This window comes from Schistocerca piceifrons, chromosome 8 (genome assembly GCF_021461385.2).
Source record: "Schistocerca piceifrons isolate TAMUIC-IGC-003096 chromosome 8, iqSchPice1.1, whole genome shotgun sequence".
In the NCBI taxonomy this organism is placed as follows: domain Eukaryota; kingdom Metazoa; phylum Arthropoda; class Insecta; order Orthoptera; family Acrididae; genus Schistocerca; species Schistocerca piceifrons.
In genome coordinates, this window is record NC_060145.1 from 374,525,903 (window position 1) to 374,544,351 (window position 18,449).

The 18,449-nt window shown below is 42.5% G+C and overlaps 1 protein-coding gene and 1 non-coding gene across 2 annotated transcripts in view; both read right to left on the reverse strand.

Annotated features, from left to right (window-relative positions):
* Positions 1–18,449, reverse strand: part of LOC124711716 — an 88,704-nt gene that overhangs the window by 13,440 nt on the left and 56,815 nt on the right. The gene's annotated exons all lie outside the window — the stretch shown is intronic.
* Positions 17,965–18,039, reverse strand: Trnat-cgu. Its single transcript has one exon. It is a non-coding gene; the product is annotated as a tRNA-Thr (tRNA).

An 18,449-nucleotide genomic window follows, 5' to 3' on the forward strand; every position in this document is an offset into this window, starting at 1 on the left:
CTTGCACGAACTCCACGGGGCCCATGAATGCCCACGTGAATGTTCCCTGGAGCATAATGGAGCCTCTGTCAGCTTGCCTCCGTCCCATAGTACAGGTGTCAAGGAGCGCCCTCCCATCGGCATGACGAAGAAGGTAGCCGGGTTCATTAGACGATGCAACATTCTGTCACTGTGCCAACATCAGTGCTGATCGTTACGTGTCCCTTTAAGTCGTCTTTGTCGATGTCATGGGTCATCGGCTGCAGAGACCCATTGTTAGAAATGTTGCACTGTGTATTCAGACACACTTCTGCTCTGCCCAGTATTAAAGTTAGTTCTGCCACAGTTCACCCTGTCTGACGAGCCTAATACGTCCGTGCCGGCCGGTGTGGCCGTGCGGTTCCAGGCGCTTCAGTCTGGAACCGCGTGACTGCTACGGTCGCAGGCATGGATGTGTGTGATGTCCTTAGGTTAGTTAGGTTTAAGTAGTTCTAAGTCTAGGGGACTGATGACCACAGATGTTAAGTCCCATAGTGCTCAGAGCCATTTGAACCATTTTTGAACTAATACGTCCGACATCAGTAATGGGGGGTGGGCGGCCAATACTGTGACATCTGGACGTGTTGGAAACACTCGCCATAGCACTCCTCGATCATCCGACAAGTCGTGGAAATTCCGAAATGCTCGTGCCAAGCCTCAGGCCATCACACTGTGCCCTCGGTCAAACTAAGAGAGATGGCGCGTCTTCCTCATACAACACAACGACATCAAAAAAAATGGTTCAAATGGCACTGAGCACTATGGGACTTAACTTCTGAGTCATCAGTCCCCTAGAACTAAGAACTACTCAATCCTAACTAACCTAAGGACATCATACACATCCATGCCCGAGGCAGGATTCGAACCTGCGACCTAGTGGTCGCGCGGTTCCAGACTGAAGCGCGTAAAACCGCTCGGCCAAACCGGCCGGCACACAAGGACATCAGTCTCACTGATTTGACACGCACCGCGTGTGTGTCTGACTAATAATTTCTCGGCCGGTGACGGTGCTAACTCCTGGACGGGTTTATATCGATAGTAAGTCAGTGGTCATAATATTCTGACTGATCAGTGTGTACGTAATCTGCATGAGAATATTCTTCAGACTTCAGTATACCTCTAAGTTAAATCTGGAATATAAAGAAACAGTGGGCAACTAATGCCAACGAACTTTTTATTCAGAAATTGCGTTTAAAATAGTTTGTGAAAAAATCGTGCTATGCCTCACATGAGAACGCTTAGTAGCTTATTAGCACTTGTTGAAATTCGACAATGGCAAGAAGATGATCAGTCGAGAGAGCACTTTAATATTGTGCAAAATTTGCTGCTCGCTTTGAACGGGATCTCAGCACTGTTCTGCTAATAAGCAGCCAATTGTGTCATACTCAACGCCAAGTACGCTACAAGGGCCCGAGGCAACAGACTTATTTTTCGCTTGGCCGTGCAGGATCGTATAATCACATGGTCTGCAATCAGGAAGGGGCTGCTCTGCAATAAGACAAGCATGCACATGGGCAGTGCGAAGACGTAAAAGCACCACACACTTTCAGCACGGCAAGCACTGTTGAGCCTACTCTTGATGCGGTGGCCGAGAGTGGCGTACCGAGAGTCGTGTGCTCAACAACACGGGACACAGTACTGAAACCGCGTTGCCTTTTCAGACGAGACCCAGTTCTGCATACTGCACCACGTGGTGTATGCTGGTGCCTGGTGGCTCCGAGGACAATGAGCTTTGCCAGTGTCATTGGTTACCATCATTAGGGCGCCATGGTAGGTGGTTCCATTCGGTGCACAACATGATCACCTCAGTTCCGCATAGCTCATGAAGTGGAAAGCAACCAGTCTACTTCTAACCTGTCAATGCTAGTGGCTGTGTCCTATTTAGAGGTCTCTTTGACTTTCAACAAGATAACACAAGACTGCATTCAGTGCTTGGTGTCCTCTTCAGGCTCGATAAACAGTGTGTTCGACCGTTGCCCTTTCCAGCATCTCTAAATCTCCCAGTCACGGGTAACATTTGGTCATTCATTGCCGAGAGTCTGTTGCACCACTCTCATCAGCCATTGCAGTTAACGAACTATTTTTGTTTACTTAGAACAATCTGAGTTACACATTTTGAAATACTTGTATGTATTTTGTGTGTGTGTTTGCTGCGTAATGTTTGTATTGTAAGATGATGATGATGATGATGAGAGAAGGGAGAGAGAAACCAGGTGCCGGCACATAACCTACTCCTCGCGATTAGCACAAAGGGAGCCATACTTAACATCCCCATCCGACAGACAGAGCACCATCAATAATATCACGATCCCTCACTTCATGTGACACTACGGAGAGGTTTTGTACTTAAAACTTTGGTACAGCGTCTGGTCATCAGGAACCTGACTGCAGCACCTCTCCTTCCCTCGCCGGCAAAATACTGGCAATGAAAATCTTTTTCCACCACAGCTCTGTGTACTGAAATTTGTTCTATGCACACCCTGAAGTCAGCAACAGATTTAAACGTGTATGACTCCTACTATATCTTGTACATACAGAAAATAAAATTTCGTTATTTGCTACGCGTCCTAGGCATTCAGTTTTGAGCCGGCCGCGGTGGTCTAGCGGTTCTAGGCGCTCAGTCCGGATCCGCGAGACTGCTACGGTCGCAGGTTCGAATCCTGCCTCGGACATGGATGTGTGTGATGTCCTTAGGTTAGTTAGGTTTAAGTAGTTCTAAGTTCTAGGGGACTGATGACCTCAGATGTTAAGTCCCATAGTGCTCAGAGCCATTTGAACCATTCAGTTCTGATGGGCAGCAGTTTGCTTTATGTAACACAGTTTCTTTTCAATCTATGTCTTTTACGTGCAGCACGATAAAGCAAGCGTTTTACAAGCAGCAGTTGTTTCCACAAGCAGTTCCAAATGAACCATTATATTGTCCAGAACTTTTGTTGCCTCTGTTTGTGCCACAGTGTCTTCAGATTGAGCGCCAATTTCGTCAATTAATCTGTCTGCAGACGAACAAACGGCGATAATTTCACCATGAGGATCTTACCACGGCCAGTGTCACTGACACATCGTGTCTGAACATTGTAATCTCCCCGTTCCTTCCTGAGTTCCATCTCTTGTCCACATTACACAATTTCCAGTCCACATAATTAATAACCAAAGTCTTTTATGAATATTTGAGAGGAGCGAAGACTACAAGAAACTTTCTAGTTTACTTAGCTTGTCATGTTGAATTTTCTTGTCTAGGGATCTGATTCTTGAAGTTGAAATTCTCACATTTTAGGTTCTCACCGTTTGACTGAACTAAATAAATCTCTTGTTGCAGAATTTTTGTTTTCACGTAAATATATTTCCTCGCATTTTAGCATGTCATACAGTCTTTTGATTTTTGACATTAACAAAGCCGAAATTACATTGTCCGCACAAAATACAAAAATATGCTCGATTGCTTCAGAGGCATACTTACGACTCCCACACTCAGCGAAAAAAAATATTCCAAAGTTCTAAGTGTGCAAATATTTCGTAATTTAAAATGTTTCTAAAAAAATTTTTTTAATGTTCATTCAGAATTAGTTCTTATCGTTTACAACATCGAAACTACAATATTCTATAAAGTAATTCCCTTTCATAAATTTTACCTTGAATTATAACATACTGTGTATAAAATTATATGAAAGTTTTCAGGTATCAATGACCTCTCCAAAATTCGAAAAATAATACCGTCGAGGAAAAGTAATGCTACAGAAGGATATCCCGTTACAGCATCCTGGAATCTTTGCATATCCGTTAACATCGAATTATGTAGAAGTGTTTTTTAATAATTTTCCTTTATCCATTCTATTCAGTGCATCAAACCTTTTGTCCATTGACTCTACTACCGACTTTTTGATATCAGTGTACATTCGCAACAGAACCGGTGTCTGGCGATTGGCAGAACTTAAATTTAATGATTGTCGTCGTAGAGTGTTGCCACTTTTGCTTTCAGAGTATCATCTACTATACGGACGCCATGAACCGGAGATCCAAGTAAAAGTGTTCCAGATAAAGGCAATTCAACTATATTGTAAAGGAGTGTGTGGTGAAAATTAAATAAAGAGATAAGAAAGACTGAAACTAGGACGCAATGGAAGGTAGAATGAACGCGCAAGTAGCAGCGATGCACGTACCTGGAGACTTAATACGTAGAAAAAGTCTGAACAAGGTTTTTTATACAGCAGTGAACAACAAATGACTGATGGCGATGACGAGGGATACATGAAATTTCGCGGTTTGTCAATGAAATGCTGTTCATTAGCTATATGTGTTCTTTGTACAGCGTTTATCCCAACTAATATAAATTCCATGTGTTTACAAAGAACCCATCTACAGCCGTGGTAACCTTATTTTGAGTCTAAATCCAGCCAGGAATTTGTCAGATTTTGGAAACAGGAGGGAGTGAATTTTCTTGAGCTTTGACAGTCATTCAGAATAGTGAAGCCGTAATTGACCATTACCTTATTCGACCTCTCCTGATTTGGCAGTGTGAATGGAGGTGAGCATGATCCGCAAAATGTGGAGTGCTAGACGATCTGCCAGGCAGAAATGAAATTACTTGCTTGTTTCGTATAGCTTCCAATAAATTTGCTTGTAAATTACAGGGGCAAACATGACTGGAAACGTCGATAGACGAACAGAAAATCATGGTATCATTTGAAGCGAATCTATAGTTATGGAGCTTGAAGGTTTTCTGTACACACTGTGGAGAAACGAGATGAAATATTCAGAAATTGTAAACCTGCCTGTTAAACTTATCAGTTTTCTCTTTTACGTCATGATTGAAATTCACAGCGCGGAAATTTACAAATATCTACACCTGTAAATTCGCAACCTTTCAATCTAAGGTGGCGGTTAGACATGGCGCCTCTCGTAAGAGTCGTTAGTCGTTAGTCGTTACTATGCTGTTTCAGCAGATTTTTGGAATTTATTTTTCGCACTGTGTATCCGGATTCAGCCCAGAGAAACAGCGTTCTTCAAGTCTTTCAAGCGACGCCCAGCAGTGACGGAAAGCGTCGGCTTAATCACCCTTGCAAACAAAATTATTTTTAACGCTGAAATTAAAGTGCAAATTCGACAGAGTGATCACAGATCGGTCTAGTGAGATATCTGTTCTATCCATGTGTACTAAAAGGGACAGTAAAACACGAAGAATATCCAGTTCTCCAGCAGTGACAGCACCGCCCTGGCCCGCGCTGACTAAAACAGCCAAGCATGCAGCTCTATTAAGTTGTTGCTTTATTGCTGTTTATTCTTTGTGTTTTACTGTTAATACACGTCGGTAAAACAGATAACGCACTAGACCGATCTTCGACCGCTCTGTCGATTTTGCACGTAAAATTCGGCATTAAAAGTAATTTTGCTTATACTGCGAAACAAACCCACGCTTTATGTTGACACTGGTTGTCGGTGAAAGACATAACGAGCAGGAATGGTCTGGACTAACTTCAGCTGCACAATGCAAAAACTAAATTGCAAATACCTGCTGAGACACCAGAGAAAGTCCACCTGGCGACTCTTAGGAGAGACACCTGTTGTATGGTACCAAGAAAGTGCATCATGCAATACAAAGCTCATTTTAATTTTGACAGTACAATTCTGTATTACACAATGCCGCTCCTATCCTTTGTTGTAGTTGATTCATAGCGGGCTACCAACTGCCAACACACCATGCAACCCACAAACAGTCTCGACTCATCACCTCCCTCTCTCCTAATACACATCAGTGTTAATTTAGGGCAAATAAAATCTATTAAATATGATGTCGTTGGTCTAGTGACACCGTTAAAAAAATAGTATATTGAAATCTCCACTCCGCACATAATTAATCTTTACCCTGAGGAAGCCCTCTGCAACTCGGCCGAAACATCGATTTCGTTCGGTACTACAGTATTTACAGATGACATGGCAGTACTCCAAGAAGGATTTTAATGAAATTTATTAAATTTTATGATACTGCATAAACAAAATATTCCTGATATCACTTACAGCAAGCAAATCTGATGGATTTAACTTTCAATCTGTTCAAAAATTCGGTGCCCAAACTAACAGATATTACGTCGGAGCCAAATATATTTCGTTAAACGACTAGGCGTTGGAAATGAGTATTGAGTGGGCTCACAGCAATTGTAACCAGGCCCTTTTCTGTTTACGAATGTAAGAGCGGATAAGAACCCACGTACAAGAGTTAGGCGAGGGCATCAGAGAAATATACAATAAACACGTAGGCCGGTATCGTGGGCTACTACCTGCTTGGGCCTCACGTGTTGCGTACTCGACTCACGGGGCCATGGTGCAGAATGTTCTTGTAAGCGCCGCACCGTCTATAGCGCCGGTTCGCACTCACCCCCTCTCCGCCCCCGCCCCCGCCCCCTTCGGAGGCTCGAGACCTCCCTCGGGCATGGGTGTGTGTGTTGTCCTTAGGGTAAGTTAGTTTAAGTTAGATTAAGTAGTGCGTAAATCTAGGGACCGATGACCTCAGCAGTTTGGTCCCATAGTGCTTACCACAATTTTTTTTCTTTCCAAGAGCACTTGCCGACGTTATTGCACGAGGTTGCCCTACACATCAGATGGAGAGAGTGGTGTCCCACCTGTTTAGGAAAGGGAGGAGACGGCTATGCCCTTTCAAAGAAGCCATCTCGGAATTTGCCTGAAACGGTTTAGGGAAATCATGGAAAACCTAAATCAAGATGGCCGGACGCGTGTTTGAACCGTCGTCCAACCGAATGCTAGTGCAGCGTACTAATCACTGCGCCACCTCGCTGGGTTAGAGAATGTGGTTCCAGCGTTATGTAGCAAGGCGCATTTCCAGATCCTGTACGTCCAGCAATGGCAAAGATAAAACGGAGAGTTCGTTGCAAAGTTTGGGTAGGGTAAGAGAAAAAGAGAGAAACGAGAGAGGCGCCAAAATTATCAGATTTAGTAAGGGAAACACGTTCGAATTTGAAAAATTGCGCACGTAGACATCGTGTATGGACCAAATTAGAGACCATTATAAAAGTGTTAATCCTCACAATTGGTACTTTTGGTAAGCAAAAATCATATTTTTTCGGTGTTTCCTCGGCAACCGCCCACGAACAAATGGTGCTTTTTATAAGCCGTCTAAGTCCCATCTTAGACCACATCTAATGCAAATGCCTTGGGTGGAGGAAGTGTATAATATTTAAATTTTGACCCTGTGCTGCAAGATAGCTACAGTATACTCCTTCTTTTGGTTGGTATACAAATGGTACCTAGGCAAAGACCTGTTTAAAATAGTTAACTCCATCCCGCGCGACCGCTACGGTCGTAGGTTCGAATCCTGTCTCGGGCATGGATGTGTGTGATGTCCTTAGGTTAGTTAGGTTTAAGTAGTTCTAAGTTCTAGGGGACTGATGACCTCAGCAGTTAAGTCCCATAGTGCTCAGAGGCATTTTGACCCCCATCTCTGTGATCAATAACACCCGAGATATGACCGCCTGAAAGTCTCATTTTCGAGAGTGGCTTTTCGGGTAATATTGGTACCGTGAACGGTCCGATACAGTATTGATTTCGGAAAGAGATGAGGAACTACTAGGCTTAACCAGGAGCAGGTTTTAATTCTGACTACAGCCTGGCTGCAGCTGAAGTGTAGGTCAGGTTGAAAACAATGTTAGTAGCTATAGTGAGAATGTTAAACTTGGATGTGAGAAAGGAGGCGGAAATAACTAGAAAACCTGCGAAGAAGGTTTCAGAGACAAGTGGCGAAGGAGAGAAAAGACAGCATTGATGGGCAAACGATCCAGTTCCGTGTCCCCCCAGAAAAACAACGAGTAAAGAAATCTTTTGACTGACGAAGTGCAAGGGGAGAACAAAACATCTGTTTCTGACAACATGATCTTGAAAATGGTAGGAAGGAGAAAATGGAAAAATGCACAAACTGTAGAAGGAAAAAGCCAATACAGGAAACTGAACAACTAGCTGAGAAGATTAACTACTCAGGCCAGGGAAAAATGGACGAGAGAAATTCGTCATAAATCGGGACACTGAAGAAAGAGGGCATGTACGAAAAGATATAACAAGCAAACAAGGAGATACTGTTTTAGGAAAGGTATAACAAACATTATGTGGAGGTATGGAGGAAATATGGAACAGCTGTAAGCAACCCACGTGAAAGACGGAAAGAGTATATTGATATGAAGCTGAACAAAGACCTTCTAATCTGCAAACTGAAACAGAAAAAGCTGTAATTGGAGAGGAAAGGGGATCCTAGGGCCGGAAGTGAGTAAGGTATGGAGGAAATGGACAAAATGAAAGCATATGGCGTAGATCATATTCCAGCAGAAATCTTAAGGAGTTTATGAGCAACAAGCAAACATGAGTTTACCTCTCCTGGAAATTATATTTACTAGAAAGGAGAATGGCCGGAGGACTTTTCCGTACCTACAACAATCCCAATCTCAACGAGCATAAATTCTAAGAAGTGTGAAGAACACAGGACCATCAGGGTAATATTGCAGCCAGCAAAAGTTCTTCTTAGAATTCTGAATAGAAGGCTTTAAGGAAAGGTGGAAGAATGACTTATGGAGAAGAAGTATGGTTTCAGAAGAGGAAGAGGGACACGAGATGCTATTGAAGTTCTAAGAACCACTGTTGTAAGATATGTAGAAAAGGACAAAGAAGTACTTCCGGCTTTCACAGACCTCGAAAAGGCCTTTGGCAGAGTGCAGTGGGATAAAGTGGTGGATATCCTGGAGACGGAGGGAGTAAAGTGGAAGGAGAGAAGACTGGCTGCCTATCTGTACCTGAACCAGAAGGCATGGGTATCAGTACTACATGAAACCTCGGTAGACAGCAGCATCGGGAGAGGAGTCAGACAGGGCTGTTGTCTCTCACCGATGCTATTTAATATTTATTAGGTAGAAATAGTGAAAAGGTGTCTGGATGGGAGCCGGCCGGAGTGGCCGAGCGGTTCTATGTGCTACAGTCTGGAACCGCGCAACCGCTACGGTCGCAGGTTACAATCCTGCCTCGGGCATGGATGTGTATGATGTCCTTAGGTCATTTAGGTTTAAGTAGTTCTAAGTTCTAGGGGACTGATGGCCTCAGAAGTTAGATCTTATAGAGCTCAGAGCTATTTGAACCATTTGTCTGGATGGGAAGAGAGGCGTCAGGATAAGTGAACGGAAAATACATGAGATTCGCAGATGGCATGGAGATTCTTGCAGAAAATTAGGAGACACTGACTCAAATCCTGAATGATCTGAATGAAGCGTCGGTAGCATATGACACGAAAATAAATAAAAAGATAACGAAAAGCATGATTATAGTTTTGTAGGTATGAGTGAATTTTAAATTAGGGATAGAAACCATACAGCAGGTGTTTCGGAAGCTGGATGAGAAAAGATGTGGAGTGTGAACAGGATATTACAATCATAATGCCGCTTGGGAAAGAGCCGTATCAAAACCAGAAAAGCTAGCTAGTGATTTCAACACTATCTGAACACAGAATAAAAAAAAAACAACTGGTGAAATGCCTGATAGGGAACGTGGTCTTGTGCGGAGCAGAATCATGGAAATAGCAGAACTAAAGGTGCAATGAAGCTTTTGAAATAGATACTGAAAATAGTTGGAGAACATCTCAGGATTTTATTGGCAGTGAAGGATAGGAAGGTAAACTGGATAGGATATAATCTCAGTCGGGATTGTCTTGTAGCACAGGCAATTGCAGGCATCATTCCGGGGAAGACGGGAAATAGCAGAAGAAATATCCAGATGCTAAATGAGAACACAACATCACAAGCAGGGTACCAGAGAATGAAACGAAAGCAGAGAAGCATGGAGGGCAATCAAGTCGAAACCTGCCGAAAGGCAAATAACCATATTATTATATTCTCACTTACACACAATAATCTCTTGGACACTCTGCATTCACTCAATACTCGTTTCAGACAGCTGACTACTAACAGAACATACACACATACAGTCCAAGACAAAAAAAGACACATCGCGACCCGCGTCCGGCCATTCTGATTTAGGTTTCCCGTGATTAGCCTAAATCGCTTCAGACAAATGCCGGGATGGTTCCTTTGAAAGGGCACTGCCGATTTCCTTCCCCATCCTTTCCTAATCTGATGGGACCGTTGACCTCTCTATTTGGTCCCATCTCCAGAATCAACCAAGCAATGCATCACAAAGAAACCGACCCAACGGGGCGGAAGCCAGTATATGTGATGTACATGTAAAGAGAAACAAATGATTACAATTCCAGGAAAATTGGGTGATTTATTCAAGAAAAAGAGCCAACAACGCATCGGTCCATCTCTGGTCCTTATAAAAGCAGTTATTCAGCTTGGCACTGAGTGATAAAGTTATCGTATGTACTGCTGAGGGATATGGTGCTAAATTCTGTCCATTTTGTGGGTTAGATGGTCAAAAACCCGAGCTGGTTGGAGGGCCCTGCACGTAATTCTCCAAACGTTCTCATCAGGGCTTGACAGACACGAAGACAAGCACCCTTACAGCACAGCGATACTTCGACAATATTTTACACCCCGTTTTGTTGTCCTTCATAGAAAGTCACCCTAAGCTTACATTTCAGCAAGATAAAGCACGCTGACGCTGAGACACGACGAGAGTTTCAATTTCTTGTCTTCGTGATTGCCAAACCCTACCTTGGCCAGCAAAGTCACCGAATCTCTCCCCAATTGAAGATGAAGAATTATGAGCAGCATCCTCCAAGTAGCTCGGGATTTTGACGCTCCAACCCACCAATTGGGCAGAATTTGGCACGATGTCTCTCAGGAGGACATCCAGCAAGCAACTCCATAAATCAGTGTAAAGCCGAATAACCTCTTGAATAAGGACCTGCAGTGGACCAAAGCGCAATTAATTTATTCAATTTGTGAAGCTCTTTCTCTTGAATAAATCATCCTATTTTGTTGAAATACCAATCATTCGTTTATCCGAACATGTAAAACACATTTACCGCTTTCCGTCCCATTCGCTTAAGGGGCTCCGGAACGCCCTATACTTGCAATGTTAAAATAACGCTTATAAATTACATCTTTCCTCACAAAGTATTTGAGGTAGGAAGTTGAACTTTTTACAGATTATTTATTGGAATATGGGCTACAACTTAACACAGGGATTTTACAAAATTTTAGTTCAGTTATTAAATATGATTTTTTCAATTGTAATGAAAATTCACAACATTTTTTTTGCAATTTTTTATTTATATATTCAAAAATATACAGTTTTTTGGAAAAAGGCTGTGTTAAATTATGCAGAAGGTACTGTGTAACATTTACTGAAAGTTTGAAACAAATATGTTTGGAAGATCCTTAGAAAACATGTAATTAGTATGAGAAAATAAAAGTTTTGGGAATCGAGCGACAAAGATTGGATTAACTTTTTAGTGCACACCAGGTCCATAGGATGGATTATCTTCATCCTCTGCAAGCTCCTCCTCCAGCTTCCTCTTGTTCCTCCTCCTGTTTACTCTTGCTCGTATTTCTAGACTCTTTACAGCCCTGTCTGCAGTCCGAAGGCGTTCCCTGTCCAAAGCAAGCATCGCTCGTTGTTGTGTTCGTAGATTTTGCTACCATTTTCTTCAGTTGCAGTTACTGCAACACTGTTCCAAAAGGTGGTCATGTATGAACACTTATCACATTTCAGTTGTATTTCACTAGCAAGTCCTACGTGCTTTATTATGGAGAGTTCCAGACCAACTTCACTACAATGAATACATCTTACACAGTTTGAAAAAATTCATTTGAGAACCGACATATCAAATATTTCATTCACATCCGATTCGCCCATAAAACATTCATAGTTTTCACTCATTGAACCAAGCTTCTTCTGTGAAGTATTTTCTTTCCCACTTTGACTGTTATGGGCAGGTGTACTTGAGAGGTTAGGTTCACTCACTTGGTTATCGTCTTTATTGTTTACAGTAATAACACATACCTTTGGCTTTCCAACATTTCTCCTTTTCTTAAAAGCCTTCAGAGGATTTCTAATAACTTTACTTTTACTCATTATTATACTTCAACAAAACAGAGGCTCAAGAAACAGAATTAATTACGAATATTTTCGAGATAACGACAGAGTAAATAAACATGAGACAATCGACAATCACACCAGCGATATATATTGAACCATCACAGGTTAGCCACAACACATACTTTATCTCACATCACTAAAATGTACCTGATGAACACGGACGTTAATAATAACACCATTTGACAGCAGTTTAACAGCGCCACAGTGGGTCACGCCCATGTAGAACACATTTCAAAAAAAAATTAAAAATAGTTGTAGTCTTCGGAATTGAATAAATTATATATCTATTAAAAGGTAATAGTCTGCAGATTCAGAAAACGCAAAAAAGTAAAAATTGAACTTTTCATGATTTTGAGCCTTTCCGGAACCCCTTAATGCCTTCGTGGCGTACATTTTTTTTTTTTTGGAGTGTATTTGCTGTTGTCTCCTTCAATACATTTGCTTTTCTCGGCATTGAAATTTCGAGCCGACTGTATAAAGTAGTGTACACTGGTTACATACCTGCTTTGTGTTAAAACGCAACAACGCAGTGCCTAATAATTTTTTCGCCCAAATAATTCTGTAACCATAATGTAAACGTGATGTAATTTCTGTCATATATGCCTTTTATTATTTTATTAATGTTATCATAGAACTAAATGTCAAAGAATTAATTCAAATAAACTAATTGAAAAGAATATTGTAACTGATATAGAAAAAAACGCTGGGCTAGTCAGGGAAATTTGCAGTTGTATAGAGCCGAAGCAAGCGTCTGAAGTAAAAAGTATTGTCGCTAGGTCCCTAAGCGCGGAGTCAGGGAGGCGTAGTTGTTGGCGGAGAGAGTTGCTCGCTGCAAGTCATCAACTGCAGACGCGGTGGCCGGGAATGTGACGAATAAATTGCAAGAGTTTTTATATATGGCCAGACAACTTTTTTTGAAATATCAGTCCTCTGACTGGTTTTATGCGGCCCGCCAAGAATTCCTCTTCTCTGCCTACCTCTCATTTACACTGTCTCTGCCGGCCGCGGTGGCCTAGCGGTTCAGGCGCTCAGTCCGGAACCGCGCGACTACTACGGTCGCAGGTTCGAATCCTGCCTCGGGCATGGATGTGTGTGATGTCCTTAGGTTAGTTAGGTTTAAGTAGTTCTAAGTTCTAGGGGACTGATGACCACAGATGTTAAGTCCCATAGTGCTCAGAGCCATTTTTGAACACTGTCTCTGCTATTTACGGTACATCCCACTGCCCGATCGATCGCTTGGTTGGTCGCGCACTGACACACAAGATGACTTGTCCGCCTTGTGCGTCGGCGCATGTGAGGTCGCCACGTGAGTCCAGTGGGCCGCGCCTTATGGCGAGGGGTAGTGGCTTCGCGGCCGACACGAGAGCAACAGGAGTCAACCCACGACATCAGTCTGGCCGGTGCGAGCTGCGACGCCGTGAGACGGGAGATCGGCGCGCCTTCCTGCGTCCGTTGAAGCTGCTGGCAGCGGACAGTTCAGGAGAGAGTTCTGGGGGTGCTGTGCCAGGTCTTCGCCAGAAATCGTAGTTTACTAGAAGTTAAGTGATTGGTGATATGTTGTTTCATTTACTTGTAAAATTCTACTTGTTCCCTTGGTGAGGTCACCAGCCGCTTTGTTTTGGGGTCGTCCTACCATTCTTCTCCGTTTGGCCACCCGCGGGAAGGTGGTTGTTTATGAATTGGGTGGTCTGTTTTTCCCTTATGGAGTAGGGGCGGGTTAGAGCAACCTGCGGTTCGGGTTGTTCGGTAATCGCCCTATTAATCTGCCGTACGTTAATAGCTGCCTCTGTCATGTTTGTCGGATTCGGTGTGTTAACGAATTTATTGCTTGAAGTCTAACGGCCGAATTTCTGAAATATGTTTTTATCTTGCCTATCATCTTGAGAGGCGGTATATGTGTAATTTAGAGCATGTTTGGCCAACCTTGTATATTTTATGTAAGACTGCATTTCATGGATTTTATTTAAATGGTCATTTTAGTATATAAAGTTGCCACCCTTCCACCGTAAGACTTTTCTTAGAAGTTAAAATCAGGTTGCACCTGCGGTGGCAGGTTAATCTTTTAATTTTAGTGCTTTGTACCATTTCCATCCCTCCTACGGGGTGCATAGTTTGTGTGTTTGTGTGAACTGTTAAAATTTTTACTTTAAGGTAATCTGGTGTGTTTCTTATTTGCAACTTTGTAGTCTTTCAGAGGCTGTTGTGAGCGGTCGTGACTACGGCCATGTCAAAATGGAGTGGCAAGGTTCTCAGCCCGAAAGCTCATACACTCAAAAATTTGTTTCTTTCTGCCTCTGAATAAATTGTAACTTGATATTTAGAGGGTACTTTCTGCTTATAATTTTAAATTTGTTTCTTAAAAAAAAAGCTTTTAGGAATGAAATTCCCATTTCATTTTGATTTCATCAGTTACTCCCTGGAAACTACTTCCACGCTCACATAGTGTGATTAAATGTGTTAATGTTCTTGATGAATCGCTAGTAAATAAAGTAGATTCTTAAGAAAAAATTTTGAAAGTAAATTCAGGGTTCATCGCTGGTAGCAGAGCGTGGTTAGCGTTCTTGCTACTACTCTTTGAGTAACTGATAGAATTGTAGTTGTACTTACTTTATAATTTTGTAAGATTTCGCTTTGGCCAAGTGACTGTTTAGCTGCATGTTTCAGGTTGTCATGGCGATCAGAGAATGTCCAGGATTAGGCCTGTTGCGCAGAAGTATTCGTAATATAAACAAACAGGGCACTGTTCCTGAGTTGCTTGCGGACTTAAAAGATGCCTTGCTCAATCCGGTCCAAATTTCACCGGAAGTTATTTGTTCCTTTCCGACAGCCATGGCAGCGGCGGCAGGAGAGGTCGGTGAGTTCCACCAACATTTAGACTGGTTTTGTGCTGATCAACCGAGTCGCAAGCAGTTAGCTAGACTACGTGCACATTTGGTGCACGTGTTTAACTGGGACTCTGATCTAGAACAAGTTGCTGTAAACGAGACTGATCGTAAGGAAGTGGTTGAGTTGCAGCGAAAGGTGGCTGCGTTGCAGACCATGTTAACTTAGTCTAGCACTGATAATCCGTTAAGACATTAGCTTCTGGTCTTAAAGTTCTGGGAGCTCATTGGTTGTCAGCTTCGAATAGTCCCTTCAACCTTGGTCATCTTGTGAGGCTTAGCTCGGTGCCTTCTACTGTGTAGGGATGTCGGATTGCCTGGGGAATGTTTCCTGTGCATGTGACTACGGGCGTGTCAACAGGGAGTGGCAAGGTTCTCAGCCTGAAAGCTCATACACTCAAAAATTTGTTTCTTTCTGCCTCTGAATAAATTGTAACTTGATATTTAGAGGGTCCTTTCTGCTTATAATTTTAAATCTTTCTTAAAAAAAGCTTTTAGGAATATAATTCCCATTTGCAAAAGCAATTAAATGTGTTAATGTTCTTGATGAATCGCTAGTAAATAAATTCTTAAGAAAAAGCTCTGAAAGTAAATTCACGGTTCATCATTGCTATAGGGCGCGGCCCACGTGACTCAAGTGGCAACCTCACATGCGCCGACGCTCAAGGCGGACAAGTCATCTTGTGTCTCACTGCGCGACCGACCAACCGATCGATCCAATCGCTAATGACCGTTGCCCGAGCAACTCGAGCAGACTGGCGGCCTAACGCGCAGACTCTGATGCAGGAACTAAGCCCCCAACCGGGCGACCACTCCTTGAGTTGTCTCGCTGCGCTACAAAATCGGAGGCGAGACAGACTGACCCCAGACTGACTCCACATTCACCCAGACTGACCAACTGGCGAGCTCATAGCGCCCCTTAAATGCACGCGGACAGGCAACCTTTCCCCTTTCCCACCAGAGGGAGACACCAAAGCTGCGATTGCCACAGCAGCGCCACCGCCAGAAACGGAGGGCGACTGCTTCACACTACACACTACTCTTCAAAGCAGCAATTTTTACCATGGCTCAACGGTCTCTGATATTTACAGTATATCCCACTGCCCTTGTCTCCTTTTGTCTTTCTTCCCTACTGCTACTGTCTCTATCTTACCTCAGAAGCTCAAAAATTCTGGAAGAGTCCAACTTATTTCCTCCGCTGTACACAGATGTTTAACACTGCGATCCAAAATGTTCACCACCCTGCACGTACGTCAGAAAGTTCGCCTATTTGGGGTGGTCCAAACTCCCCAACGCTATGAACGGTCTCCACTCCACACTTTTTCGTTTCCACTGCGTCATCTCTCACTTGCTCTCTCTGCTGCTATCTCATTCCATCACTGTTTCTCTTTTACTGTCACTGTCTCTGGCTTGTCATCATTGTTTCCTCTATCTTCGGTTGCCATTGCTGTTGCTTTCATCCATCTTTCTTTCTCTTTCACTGCGATGTTCTCTTTCGACTTATTACTGTCTCCTCTCTCTTCCTGTGCAAGTGGAACTATGTCCTCTCTCTTCCACCATCACTGTCTCTCTTCTACTCTCTTTCAGCGGAGAACTGTACGAATATATTCTCATACAAAAATTTTTAGTGAGGTAGTGGAATGAGGCAACTGATTCCTCACTTTTCTTGTCGGAGTCTTTTAAACAGGAGCAATTCACCTTTTTTATGCTCCGACATGATCATTTTTCTGTTGGTCTGTGCCGCTTATATAAAACGAATTTTATAGTTCAGTAAAGTTTTGACAGCTTCTTTATATACTTCGACACGTTTATATCCTTTGACACATATTAACAACAAATAAGTACCCATAATTTAAGGTTAACACAAAATCATTTGCTTCACTTTTTTACTGAATATTTTTCTCATCTACTACAGTTCATCGAAAACATCCGACTTACGATTTGTATCTTAAAAGAGTAAAAATGTTATCAGTTGTATTTTACTGAATGAGCATTCTCTTTGATTTTCCATATTTTTTGGTGCATTAAGAGTCTTTTCAGCTCATTTCTCGTCACTGAAGTACTACTTTGTGCATATTTGAATACCTGTTACAGATACGACGACAGAAGATTAGCACATGATAAAAATACCACGCAACGATTGGCTCATCCATTGTTACAGTTAAGCGCATAACTGAGTTGCAAGTAAATTATGTCAGACATCAGCCATTATTAAAAATGTTCTTGAAATTGGTTAACGGCATTTAGCATTCGTCTGAATGTGCAGCTAAACATTAAAAAGAAAACTACTACAGAACACGACATTTTCAAAATCGTTCAATAAAAGGCATGTAAGTGTTTTCGAGTCCAGATGAGAATTTTATTTCACACGATGACGGTGTTTCACGATATTTAAAGTCGTTCACATTGAGCCAACCTTTCTGACGGGGAATTTTTTGTGGACCAGTACGGCAATTTTGAACTTATGGATCTCGGTAACGGACAATGATATCGAAAAAGTTTCAAGGTTCACCGAGTACATTCTTTTAAGAACGTAAGGTAAAATTTTCGACGATTTGTCATGAACAGAAATGATAGAAGTGGCCATCCCCACAACTGGCACTATTGATATCCATAAGTCATTATTTCTCGCGCGCGTCTTGATAACGGATAAATATTATCGAAAACTGGGAAATGGCGTTGCTAAACAAATGCCTAAAGAACATGCAATTAAAATTTGAGCCATTTGGTATGGTTAGTTATTTAGACAACTAAAGATTACGATGCAAAATAAATAAAAAATACTAACACCCGGTTTTATGCGAGCTTTTTTAGGAGGAGCCGATGAACAAATGATGGTTTTAAGAACCAAGGATTTGTTCGATTTCCCTCGGCTCTTGTATAGTGCACTGTGTAAATTTTGGGCCTATACTGTAAGACAGCTACTGTGTGCCCGTTCTTCCGATATGATAATTAATTGAAACCCTCAGCTACCGACAGGTGTTGTTGGTATACCTCTAAGGGGACAAACGAAAACGTGTGCCCCCACCAGGACTCGAACCCGGGATCTCCTGCTTACGTGGCAGAAGCTCTATCCATCTGAGCCACTGAGGGCACTGCAGGGACTTACCCCTTGCACGCTTCCCGCGAGATCAACATTCCCAACTGTCCACAATCTACATACGTAATGTACCTAATAGATATTTGCGAGTAATGAGTGGATGGGCCCTGTAAGCAGGAGATCCCGGGTTCGAGTCCTGGTGGGGGCACACATTTTCAGTTGTCCCCATCGAGGTATACCAACAACATCTGTTGGCAGCTGAGGGTTTCAGTTAATTATCCTTTAGGTATATAATTGATCGCTAGGCCAAAGGCTAACCGAAACACTTGACCACTTGACCCCTCACCTCTATGATCAACAGAACCTGAGATTTAACCCCCTGAAAAATCAATTTCTGGGCGTCGTTTCTTGGAACACATTCGACCAAATGAGATGTAAACCATAAAAATTATAGCGGAATGCAG